The following is an 11,112-nucleotide window of genomic DNA, read 5'->3' as shown; positions in this document are numbered from 1 at the left end:
AACAATCGCGCCACACAAGTGCCAGGCAATGACCATCTCCAACAAGAGACAACCTATCCATCTCCCCTTGACATTCAATGGCATTGCCATCGCTGAATCCCCCACTATAAACATCCTAGGGGCTACCACTGACCAGAAACTGAACTGGTGTAGCCATATAAATACCATGGCAACAAGAGCAGGTCAGAGCCTTGGAATCATCAGGCGAGTAACTCACATCCTGACTCCCCAAAGCCTGGCCACCATCTGCAAGGCACAAGTCAGGAGTGTGACTTGCCTGGATGGTTGCAGCCCCAACAACAGTCAAGAAGCTCGACACCATCCAGGCCAAAGCAATCCGCTTGATTGGCACCACATCCACAAACATTCACTCCCTCCACCATGGACGCACAGTGGCAGCCGTGTGTACCATCTACAAAATGCACTGCAGCAATGCACCAAGGCTCCTTAGACAGCACATTTCAAACCCGCGACCTCTACCAACTAGAAGGACAAGGTCAGCAAATGCATGGGAACACCACCACCTGCAAGTTCCCCTCCAAGTCACACACCATCCTGACTTGTAACTATATCGCCGTTCCTTCACTGTCGCTGGGTCAAAATCCTGGAACTCCCTTCCTAACAGCAGTATGGGTATACCTACCCCAAATGGACTGCAGCGGTTCAAGAAGGCAGCTCACAAGCACCTTCTCAAGGGCAATTAGGGATGGGCAATGAATGCTGGCCTGGCCAGCGCCGCCCGCATCGCATGAATGAATTTTTAAAAACTGGCTGAGGTTCCTCCAAAGCTAAATTCTGGATCCCCATACCTGCCTCACTCGCAGTCTCACACTCCTGTCTCTGACGACCGTCCAATTTTGATGTAATTAATCTGATTGGTGTGACTGTCTCCTGAGAAACAGTGTCCAGGTAACTCTCCCCATCTCTGATATGTCGCAGTGTCCGCTGCTCGGACTCCAGCTCATCAACTATGAGCCGAAAGTCCTCGAGCAGCCAACACTTGCTGCAGATGTGATCACCTTGGATCGCACGAGCTTCCACCAGCTCCCACATACTATAGCTGCAACATGTCATCTGCCCAGCCATTCTCTATTCTATTTAATTAATAGAAGGACAGCATTACCCCTGAAATAATCAAGAGTGCCAAGCCTGCTATACTCTCAGCACTACATGAACTGCTATGCCTGTGCTGGGACGAGGGAGCAGTACCCCAGGACATGCGCAATGCCAACATCATCACCCTCTATAAAAACAAAGGTGACCGCGGTGACTGCAACAACTACCGTGGAATCTCCCTGCTCAGCATAGTGGGGAAAGTCTTTGCTCGAGTCGCTCTGAACAGGCTCCAGAAGCTGGCCGAGCGCGTCTACCCTGAGGCACAGTGTGGCTTTCGTGCAGAGAGATCGACTATTGACATGCTGTTCTCCCTTCGTCAGATACAGGAGAAATGCCGTGTACAACAGATGCCCCTCTACATTGCTTTCATTGATCTCACCAAAGCCTTTGACCTCGTCAGCAGACGTGGTCTCTTCAGACTACTAGAAAAGATCGGATGTCCACCAAAGCTACTAAGTATCATCACCTCATTCCATGACAATATGAAAGGCACAATTCAACATGGTGGCTCCTCATCAGAGCCCTTTCCTATCCTGAGTGGTGTGAAACAGGGCTGTGTTCTCGCACCCACACTTTTTGGGATTTTCTTCTCCCTGCTGCTTTCACATGCGTTCAAATCCTCTGAAGAAGGAATTTTCCTCCACACAAGATCAGGGGGCAGGTTGTTCAACCTTGCCCGTCTAAGAGCGAAGTCCAAAGTACGGAAAGTCCTCATCAGAGAACTCCTCTTTGCTGACGATGCTGCTTTAACATCTCACACTGAAGAATGCCTGCAGAGTCTCATCGACAGGTTTGCGTCTGCCTGCAATGAATTTGGCCTAACCATCAGCCTCAAGAAAACGAACATCATGGGGCAGGATGTCAGAAATGCTCCATCCATCAATATTAGCGACCACGCTCTGGAAGTGGTTCAAGAGTTCACCTACCTAGGCTCAACTATCACCAGTAACCTGTCTCTAGATGCAGAAATCAACAGGCGCATGGGTAAGGCTTCCACTGCTATGTCCAGACTGGCCAAGAGAGTGTGGGAAAATGGCGCACTGACACGGAACACAAAGGTCCAAGTGTATCAGGCCTGTGTCCTCAGTACCTTGCTCTACGGCAGCGAGGCCTGGACAACGTATGCCAGCCAAGAGCGACGTCTCAATTCATTCCATCTTCGCTGCCTTCGGAGAATACTTGGCATCAGGTGGCAGGACTATATCTCCAACACAGAAGTCCTTGAAGCGGCCAACACCCCCAGCTTATACACACTACTGAGTCAGCGGCGCTTGAGATGGCTTGGCCATGTGAGCCGCATGGAAGATGGCAGGATCCCCAAAGACACATTGTACAGCGAGCTCGCCACTGGTATCAGACCCACCAGCCGTCCATGTCTCCGTTATAAAGACGTCTGCAAATGCGACATGAAATCGTGTGACATTGATCACAAGTCGTGGGAGTCAGTTGCCAGCATTCGCCAGAGCTGGCGGGCAGCCATAAAGACAGGGCTAAATTGTGGCGAGTCGAAGAGACTTAGTAGTTGGCAGGAAAAAAGACAGAGGCGCAAGGGGAGAGCCAACTGTGCAACAGCCCCAACAAACAAATTTCTCTGCAGCACCTGTGGAAGAGCCTGTCACTCCAGAATTGGCCTTTATAGCCACTCCAGGCGCTGCTTCACAAACCACTGACCACCTCCAGGCGCGTATCCATTGTCTCTCGAGATAAGGAGGCCCCAAAAGAAAGAAAGAATTTGGATCTCAGTATTCTATAAAAAATATTATTTCAGTGAACACTCAACGTGTAATGATTTAAAGCAAAAAAGAGACACGGAGGAAATACCTAACAGTCACTTGCCAGCTCTCCTGTGGCGTCACACTTCGATTTTGTCGGTCAAGCAGGTTCACAGAACAGAGCTGCTGTTTCATTTTATACCCCAGCTCCTCTCGCCTTTTGCCGCTCTTGCCGACGCCGCTCTGGACTTGCTTATCGGTTCTCTGAATTTATGCATTCGCCTGCAATCATTCGAATGAAAAAACTTCCTGATCATTTACAACTTTAATGTTACAAGGGGTAACCATGCTGGAAAATGGACATTTAACACAAATTGTATTAAAGATCTTCCACTTTTCTCCTCCAGTTTATATAAAGCTCAGCGATAACGACCTCCACATTCTGACAAAGAGTTTTTGCTGCTGCAATAAAGTGTCACTTGTTTCCATTTGCTTCCTGACTGTTTCTTTCCTCAGCTCTCCTTGGGGATTCAGAGGGATTTTTGTACATCGCATGTCCAAATTCAGGAGGTTCCAGCTCCTCAGCAGCTGCTGTCCTGGAGAAATCAACTGCATTTAAAATGTCTCCCTCTGTTTGGAGAGATGAGGAAAAACTGTTTACATAACAGAGGGGAGAAACTAATAGGCAGGGAGTTGTTATGTTCTGGAATTCACTGTCTGATGGGTTTCTGAAAGCAGATTCAATATTAATTTTCAGAAGAGAACAGGATCAAAACTTCAATTACTCTTAGATGTAGGAGAACAGATACCAGCATAGAAAGATAGGTGAGAGAGACCGATGCCATAACTTTAGTGATGCAGAACTCAACACAACTTATTTAGAGAGTTTTTATGTGTGAATGATTGCATGTGTTTTATTTAATGCTGTTGCGTTATTTATACATTATCTTTAATCACTCAAAATAATTTTACAAACATCAGCCAGTTCAATGTTACAAGTGTTCAGATATTGGGAAAATAGCCATTTAACGCAAATTGTATTGCAATTCTTTAATTGAACATCTCAGGTTTACAAAAAGTAAATACCTCAAACTGGTGGAAACCTCCAAACCCAGTCACACAGAATTTACTGTCAGCAAATGCTGAGCATCTTCATCTGCTGGTGGCCCTGTCTCACTGCAGTTACTGCTCCATTCTCACCATCTCCATCTGTTGGTGACCCTGTCACATTGCACTTTCTGTTCTTTTCATCATCTCACAATCACTGTGATTTGTCGCTATGTCCATTTTGCTCTGAGTCCGGGCTGGGTTTAGTTGAATACAGCTGAGATTTTCAGTGACGCCTTTGTGTGAAGTCCCACCTCAACAGGTCAGCTTATCAATAAACTATAATCTCAGAACCACATTTAAATCATTTCTGGGATCAGTGCTGTGAATATAAAACATACTTTTGGTCATGTGTGGAGTGTAGGGGATGGAATATGAAATAGGATTTAGTTCCAGTCTTCAAAACCTACAGTTCTTTCTATGATTTCACTTATTTAACAATGAGATTGAGAGAGTATTTCACTGCGTTCTTCAGCTCCTGTCTAAATTTAGTCTGGGTCACAGCGTAAATACATGTGTTGGTGCAGGAACTGAGAATCCACAGCATCTTTGATATTTGATTTGATTTGGATTTAGATTTCGAGATGCAGCACTGAAGCAGGCCCTTCTGCCCACCGAGTCTGTGCCGACCATTAACCACCGATTTATACTCATTTCACACTAATCCCATGTTCCGACCACATCCTCACCTGTCCCTATATTCCCCTACAACCTACCTTTACTGGGGGCAATTTAAAATGGCCAATTTACCTATCAACCTGCAAGTTTTTTTGTCTGTGGGTGGAAACAGGAGCACCCGGAGGAGACCCACGCAGATACAGGGAGAACTTGCAAACTCCACACAGGCAGTGCCTCAGAATTGAACCCGGGTCGCTGGAGCTGTGAGGCTGCGGTGCGAACCACTGCGCCACTGTGATAAAGTGAGGGTCAGTGTTGGAGGAAAAATATTGAATATCTGCAATTCGGCTGTAAATGATAAACACAACCAGTGTGATCCAAAACAATATAAAACTGTGGGTACACTGAAGAGTAAAATTATTGTTTTTCTGCGATTCTCCATCTCTGGGTCCTTCTTTCTTCCCATTCTTGTTTATCCGATATCTGTGGGTTCTTATAGTGTCCTCCAACGTGAAGACTGATGCCAAATATTGGTTTAAATTATCTGCCATTTCCCTGTTCTCTGTTATCAACTCTCCAGTCGCATCCTCCAAGGGTTTCACACACACTACAGCTACTCTCTTTCTCTTTACGTACCCATGGAAGCTCTTGCTGTTTATGTTTATAATTCCTGCCAATTTGTTTCCATAATCGATTTTCTTTCTCTTTATCAGCGTCTGAGTCATCCACTGCTTGTTCCTAAAATATTCCAAATCCTCTGGCCTATCATTAGTTTTTGCTGCTTTGTATGCCTGCGCTTTTGATTGAATACTCTCCTTGACCACCTTTGTTGACCACGGGCCGTTCATCCTTCTCGTCAATTCCTTCATTTTGACCGGGATAATTGTTTTTTTGCTGAGCGTTGTGAAATATCTGCTTAAATGTCTGCCACTGCTCATCCACTGACCTTCCCCTTAGTCTATTTTGTTCCAGCCCGCTTCAGACAACTCTTTCCTCAGACTTCCATCATCTCCTCTGTTTAAGTTGAGGTCACTAGTTTGAAACCCGAGTTGCTTGCCCTCAAACTGAATTTGAAATTCTTCCCTGTTGTGATCGTTACCCCCGGATGATACTTAACTACGATATCTCTTATTAATCCTACCTCGTTACACATGAATTGATTTAAAATAGCCTGTTCCCAGGTACGTTCGGCAACGTATTGCACTCAGTAGCAATTCCTGATGCACTCTATAAATTCGTCCTCCATCTTACCTCTGCCAATTTGATTTGTCCAATCAATATGCAGATTAAAATCACCCATGACGATTGTAGTGCCCTTCTTACACGTCTCCATTACGTCCTGATTTAAAATTTGTCCGACAGTGAGGTATCTCTTCAGGGGCCTATAGACCACCACCACGCGTGACTTCTTACCCTTGCTGTTCCTTATTTCCACCCGAAGTAATTCCACATCATGATGCATTGCATCTGTATCTCTGAGCATCACTGTATTGATAGATTCTTTTTTTAACAAAGTTACCCCACCTCCTTTTCCTTTTTGACGATTTTTCCAGGACGTCAAATACCCGTGAGTATTGAGTTCCTAGTCTTGGTCACCCGCCAACCACATCTCTATAATAGCTATCAGGTCATATTCATTTATTTTTGCATGTGCCATCAAATCATCTATCTTTATATAAATGCTGTTTGCATTCAGCTAAAAAGCCTCAAGCGTTGACATTTTAACATTATTACTCACTCTGGCTCTAATTTCTGCTGCACGCTTCAGATTATATTTTCTGCCCCTTCCCATCACACTTTGTTCGCCTCCTCTTGACCCTGCGCCTCAGCTCTCTCGTTTCTTTCTTGATTATTTTAAACTCCCTTTCAATTTAACCCTACCACCACCACCCCACCCGCCCCAACTAATAATTTTAAAGTCCGATCTACAATCCGAGTTATACGATTCGCCAAGCCACTGGTCCCAACTTTGTTCAAATTAAGCCCATCCTATTGGAACGGCTCTCACCTTTCCCAGTACTGGTGATGGAAATGGAACCCATTTCTCCCACAGCAATCTTAGAGCCACGTGTCTACCTCTCTAATCTTCCTAACCTTACACCAATGTGCACGTGGCTCAGGAGGTAATCCGGAGATTATTAGCTTTGTGGTTCTGCTTTTTAATTTAGCCCCGAGCTGCACATAGTCCCTCAGCAGAACCTCTTTCCTAGTCCTACCTATGTCGTCGGTACCTGCCTGGATTACAACAACTGGATCCTTAACCTCGCACTCCAAGTTCCTCTCTCGCCCAGAAGAGATGTCCTTAGCATTGGAACAAGGTAGGCAACACCGCCTTCGGGACTCATTGTTTGTTCTGCAGAGAACCGTATCTATTCCCCTAACAATGCTATCCCCTATTACTGCTATATGTCTTTTCTCACCCCTCACTTGAATGGCACTCTGCACCACTGTGATGTGCTCAGCTCATTCATCCTCCCTGCGGTCTGTGCCCTCGTCCACACCGGGAGCCAGAACCTCATACCTATTGACTCAGGGTGAGTCTCCTCCAAAGCTAAATTCGGGATCACCATCCCTTCCTCAATCGCAGTCACACCCTCGTGTCCCTGACCATGGTCCAAGTTTGATTTAATTAATCTAAGGGTGTGACTGTCTCCTGAAATACTGTGTCCAGGTAACTCTGCCCCTCCCTGATGTGTCGCACTGTCCGCAACTCGGACTCCAGCTCAACAAATCTGAGTCTGAAGTACCCCAAGCAGCTAACACTTGCTGCAGATGTTGTCACCGTGGATCGCACCAGCTTCCACTAGTTCCCACATAGTACAGCTGCAACAGCAGCACATTGCCTGCCCAGCCATTTGTATTCTATTTAATTAATTAATTTGGATGTTAAATATTTTAAAAGTGAATTTCTTAAATGTACTCTTCATCTGTAATAACGTCTCTTGATTTAAACCACTTGGCTAATCAACAGAGACACGGACGAGATACCAAGCAATCACCTAACTGTTTTCCTGAGATGTCACAGCTCGGCTCTGACAGGTGGAGAGAGGTAGAAGGGGCTCTCTGCTACCGCTTTTTATCTCCCACCGCCGCTGCCCTTCTCACGTAGGTCCGGTCTCCATGTACAATGATAGTATGGGAATGGATGACCTGATGTTCGCTGGTGTGGTTATGGTCCAGGAGGAACTCCGAAGATATGTCAGAGATTGAGAGTTTAGGCTCCCCAAGGTTCTTTTCAGCAAACAACAACAACGACTCCATTGTCAGCAGGTTTAATGACAATGTCAGATCTGAGAGAATGAAGTGTTGCAGATGAAAGGGACAGAGATCAGAGACAGTAAAGGTGGCGGGATTCGTTTAATCACACCTGCTTCCATCTCAACACAAACCTTAACTATTTTGCTCTTTGAATGCCCCTTTCCCTGGCTCGCCATTTACTAAAAGTAGTTAATCTCTACCATTAAATAATTCTGAAGAAATGGCATTAAGATGCAAATCTAGTTCGGTTTCTGTCTCCACAGTTGATTCCTGACCTGCTCAGTGTTTCGAGTATTATCTGTTTTCAATTCTAATAATGGTCGCCCTCTGCTGGTGTATACTGGTATTTCAGTAGGTGCAGCAATGGAATAAAAGTCACAATCTGTGGGAGAATAATGCACGGTGCAGTCGTTCTCCCGACTGAGGAACAATTGCGCTCTGCTGATGAATAAATGAAATATTTAGAATTAAAGTGCAAAAACGCATTAATTTCTGATCAGATTCTCCTGCTCTTCCGACATACTCTGGAATCCTCAGTAATAGTGTAGCGCAGTAAAACAATATATTGTGTCTTGGAATTGGCGTGCATTTAATGCTTGAACATTAATATCGGCATTAATCTTGATAAAGTCACAAATTCCAACTAAAAGATTGAATACATGTTTTATTATTATTATTTAAATTTATTTCCATTGTACATCAGCACTTACATTATAAGCTGCAGTAATTTGTCCACATTGAGTAGATGGCGGTGGAGGAAGCAGTGACAAGAAATGCAGATTAAAGAGACAGACCGTTTATTGATTGCCTGACGTCTTCTAAACCTTCTTTAATAGGATGTGGAAAAGTTAAGCGGTTACAAAACGAACGTTGTACAAACTTTTTATTATTAAACAATGGTTTTAATCTCTGTGACAGTGTTGGTAATTACATGTAGAGTAATATATCTCAGTATTTGTAAAGACAGAGAAATGATCCGAAATCAATTTTTTTTGGTATTTTAATTAAACAGAAAACACGCACATTCAGGCAAAATATAGAGAAAAGCCAAATCTAGTTATTTCATCACAAAGCAAAGTGATGGTTCATTAAAATAAAGTGATGTTTATATGGTAAAGCAAAGCACATTCATCATGTTCACACTGTTGGGAAAGTTCATGCCATTCTCTCAAATTTAACACAGAATATTTTCCACCAGTCTGTGCCCCACCTCCAGACATCATATACAGGATTTAAGGCTGGTGTTTACCTGAAAGGATAAGATAAACGACTTGAGAGGGTTACAGCAATGTTAGCCATCAAACAAATACATCAATACAGTATAAGATCTCCTCAGAATATTTCTGCTTCAATAAGCCTCCTATTTCTTTCGTAAGTACAGAAAATGTTCTCGCTGATATTTTGGAATCACTGACCGTTGAAAACACCATTAATTATCATATTAATATCGGAAGCAGCCGGGACTGCACAGTGTCAGCACTGTGCTGACACAGTGTCAGTGTCAGTGTTAGGGTGGCACTGTGGCGCAGTGGTTTGCACCGCAGCCTCACAGCTCCAGCGACCTGGGTTTAATTCTGGGTACTGCCTGTGTGGAGTTTGTACGTTCTCCCTGTGTCTGTGTGGATTTCCTCCGGGTGCTCCAGTTTCCTCCCACATGCCAAAGACTTGCAGGTTGACAGGTACATTGGCCATTACATATTGCCCCTAGTATAGGCAGGTGGTAGGGAAATGTAGGAACAGGTAGGGATGTGGTAGGAATATGGAATTAGTGTTGGATTAGTATAAATGGGTGGTTGATGGTCAGCACAGACTCGGTGGGCAGAAGGGCCTGTTTCAGCGCTGTATCTCTAAATAAAACATGAAAATATGGAACAAATAATAAAGCATTGCTCTTACCGGGTTGATGGAGATGTAAGTTGCTGAATTACACAGTCACTGCCCATCGTTGGTGCAATGTCTGCTGTTGCAAACGCTTCACAGTGAGCATCATCATTGTTTTCAGGAATAGAGGGAAGCAGCAAAGCCGGATCAGTGCGGGTCTGAGAGCTGTATACTGCAGAGAGAAAGATTATGGATTAATGATTGGACTGAAAGCGGGTTCAGTGTGGGTCTGAGAGCTGTATACTGTGGAGAGCAAGATTATGCACTAATGATTGGACTGAAAGCGGGTTCAGTGTGGGTCTGAGAGCTATATACTGTGGAGAGCAAGATTATGCACTAATGATTGGACTGAAAGCGGGTTCAGTGCGGGTCTGAGAGCTGTATACTGTGGAGAGAAAGATTATGGATTAATGATTGGACTGAAAGCGGGTTCAGTGCGGGTCTGAGAGCTATATACTGTGGAGAGAAAGATTATGGATTAATGATTGGACTGAAAGCGGGTTCAGTGCGGGTCTGAGAGCTGTATACTGTGGAGAGAAAGATTATGGGTTAATGATTGGACTGAAAGCGGGTTCAGTGCGGGTCTGAGAGCTATATACTGTGGAGAGAAAGATTATGGGTTAATGATTGGACTGAAAGCGGGTTCAGTGTGGGTCTGAGAGCTATATACTGTGGAGAGAAAGATTATGGGTTAATGATTGGACTGAAAGCGGGTTCAGTGCGGGTCATCCATCTATGTGTGAATAATATAAAGGGGACTGGAATTTGTTGACCTCTGAATGTTTTCCACCTCCATTCACCCTGTTGTTTCACCAACGCCCGCTGGGTGACAGCAGATCAAATGGATCTGCTGAGACTGAATCAGGATGTTCAGATTGAGCATTTGAAGTATTGCCAGTGGAAGTATTAATAAGAGAGATATCACACACCGAATATAATCAGGATCTTTTTTCCAAAATAATTCAGGCATTGATTAATCTAATTTCCTTTAATCTCAACATGAATTTCAATCAAGCAGTCTGTGGTAACACAAATTTGAAAGAAATTCAATGTAGTGACAGACAGCTGGTGACTGTGAGAGTTTAACTCACCGAGAGTGGAGAGATCACCGCCGGCACCTGTCAGTGTGAAGAGATCATCAGGACCACTGGCCAGCAACAAGTGACTATCCTGAGTGTCAATGGCTCCAGTCATAACATCATCATAATCACCCAGAACCAGACCTGACAGGAAATAATGATACTCACAGATATCAAATGGTAAGACGAAATACTTAGAATGATATTATTAGACGTCAATCTACCCGGGCTGGCAGGGTAGATTGTGATCTTCAGCTGTAGTGAGATTAGAGGTCAGCGAATGGTAGGACCATGTCATGTAGCAGCAGTTGAGTCTCCTTTGGCCCATGCTATATTTAAAA

The 11,112-nt window shown here is 44.4% G+C and overlaps 1 long non-coding RNA gene across 1 annotated transcript; it reads right to left on the bottom strand.

The window, feature by feature from the left end:
* Positions 1 to 8,836: 8,836 nt before the first annotated feature.
* LOC137381025 (uncharacterized) lies at positions 8,837 to 10,846 on the bottom strand. The gene is made up of 3 exons (XR_010977112.1): positions 10,784 to 10,846; positions 9,708 to 9,864; positions 8,837 to 9,060 (listed from the first exon to the last, which is right to left on the bottom strand). It is a non-coding gene; the product is annotated as an uncharacterized lncRNA (long non-coding RNA).
* Positions 10,847 to 11,112: the final 266 nt, after the last annotated feature.

Source organism: Heterodontus francisci, chromosome 21 (genome assembly GCF_036365525.1).
Source record: "Heterodontus francisci isolate sHetFra1 chromosome 21, sHetFra1.hap1, whole genome shotgun sequence".
NCBI lineage: Eukaryota > Metazoa > Chordata > Chondrichthyes > Heterodontiformes > Heterodontidae > Heterodontus > Heterodontus francisci.
The sequence above is the reverse complement of the archived record's forward strand: the minus strand, read 5'-3'. Positions and strand labels throughout refer to the sequence as shown.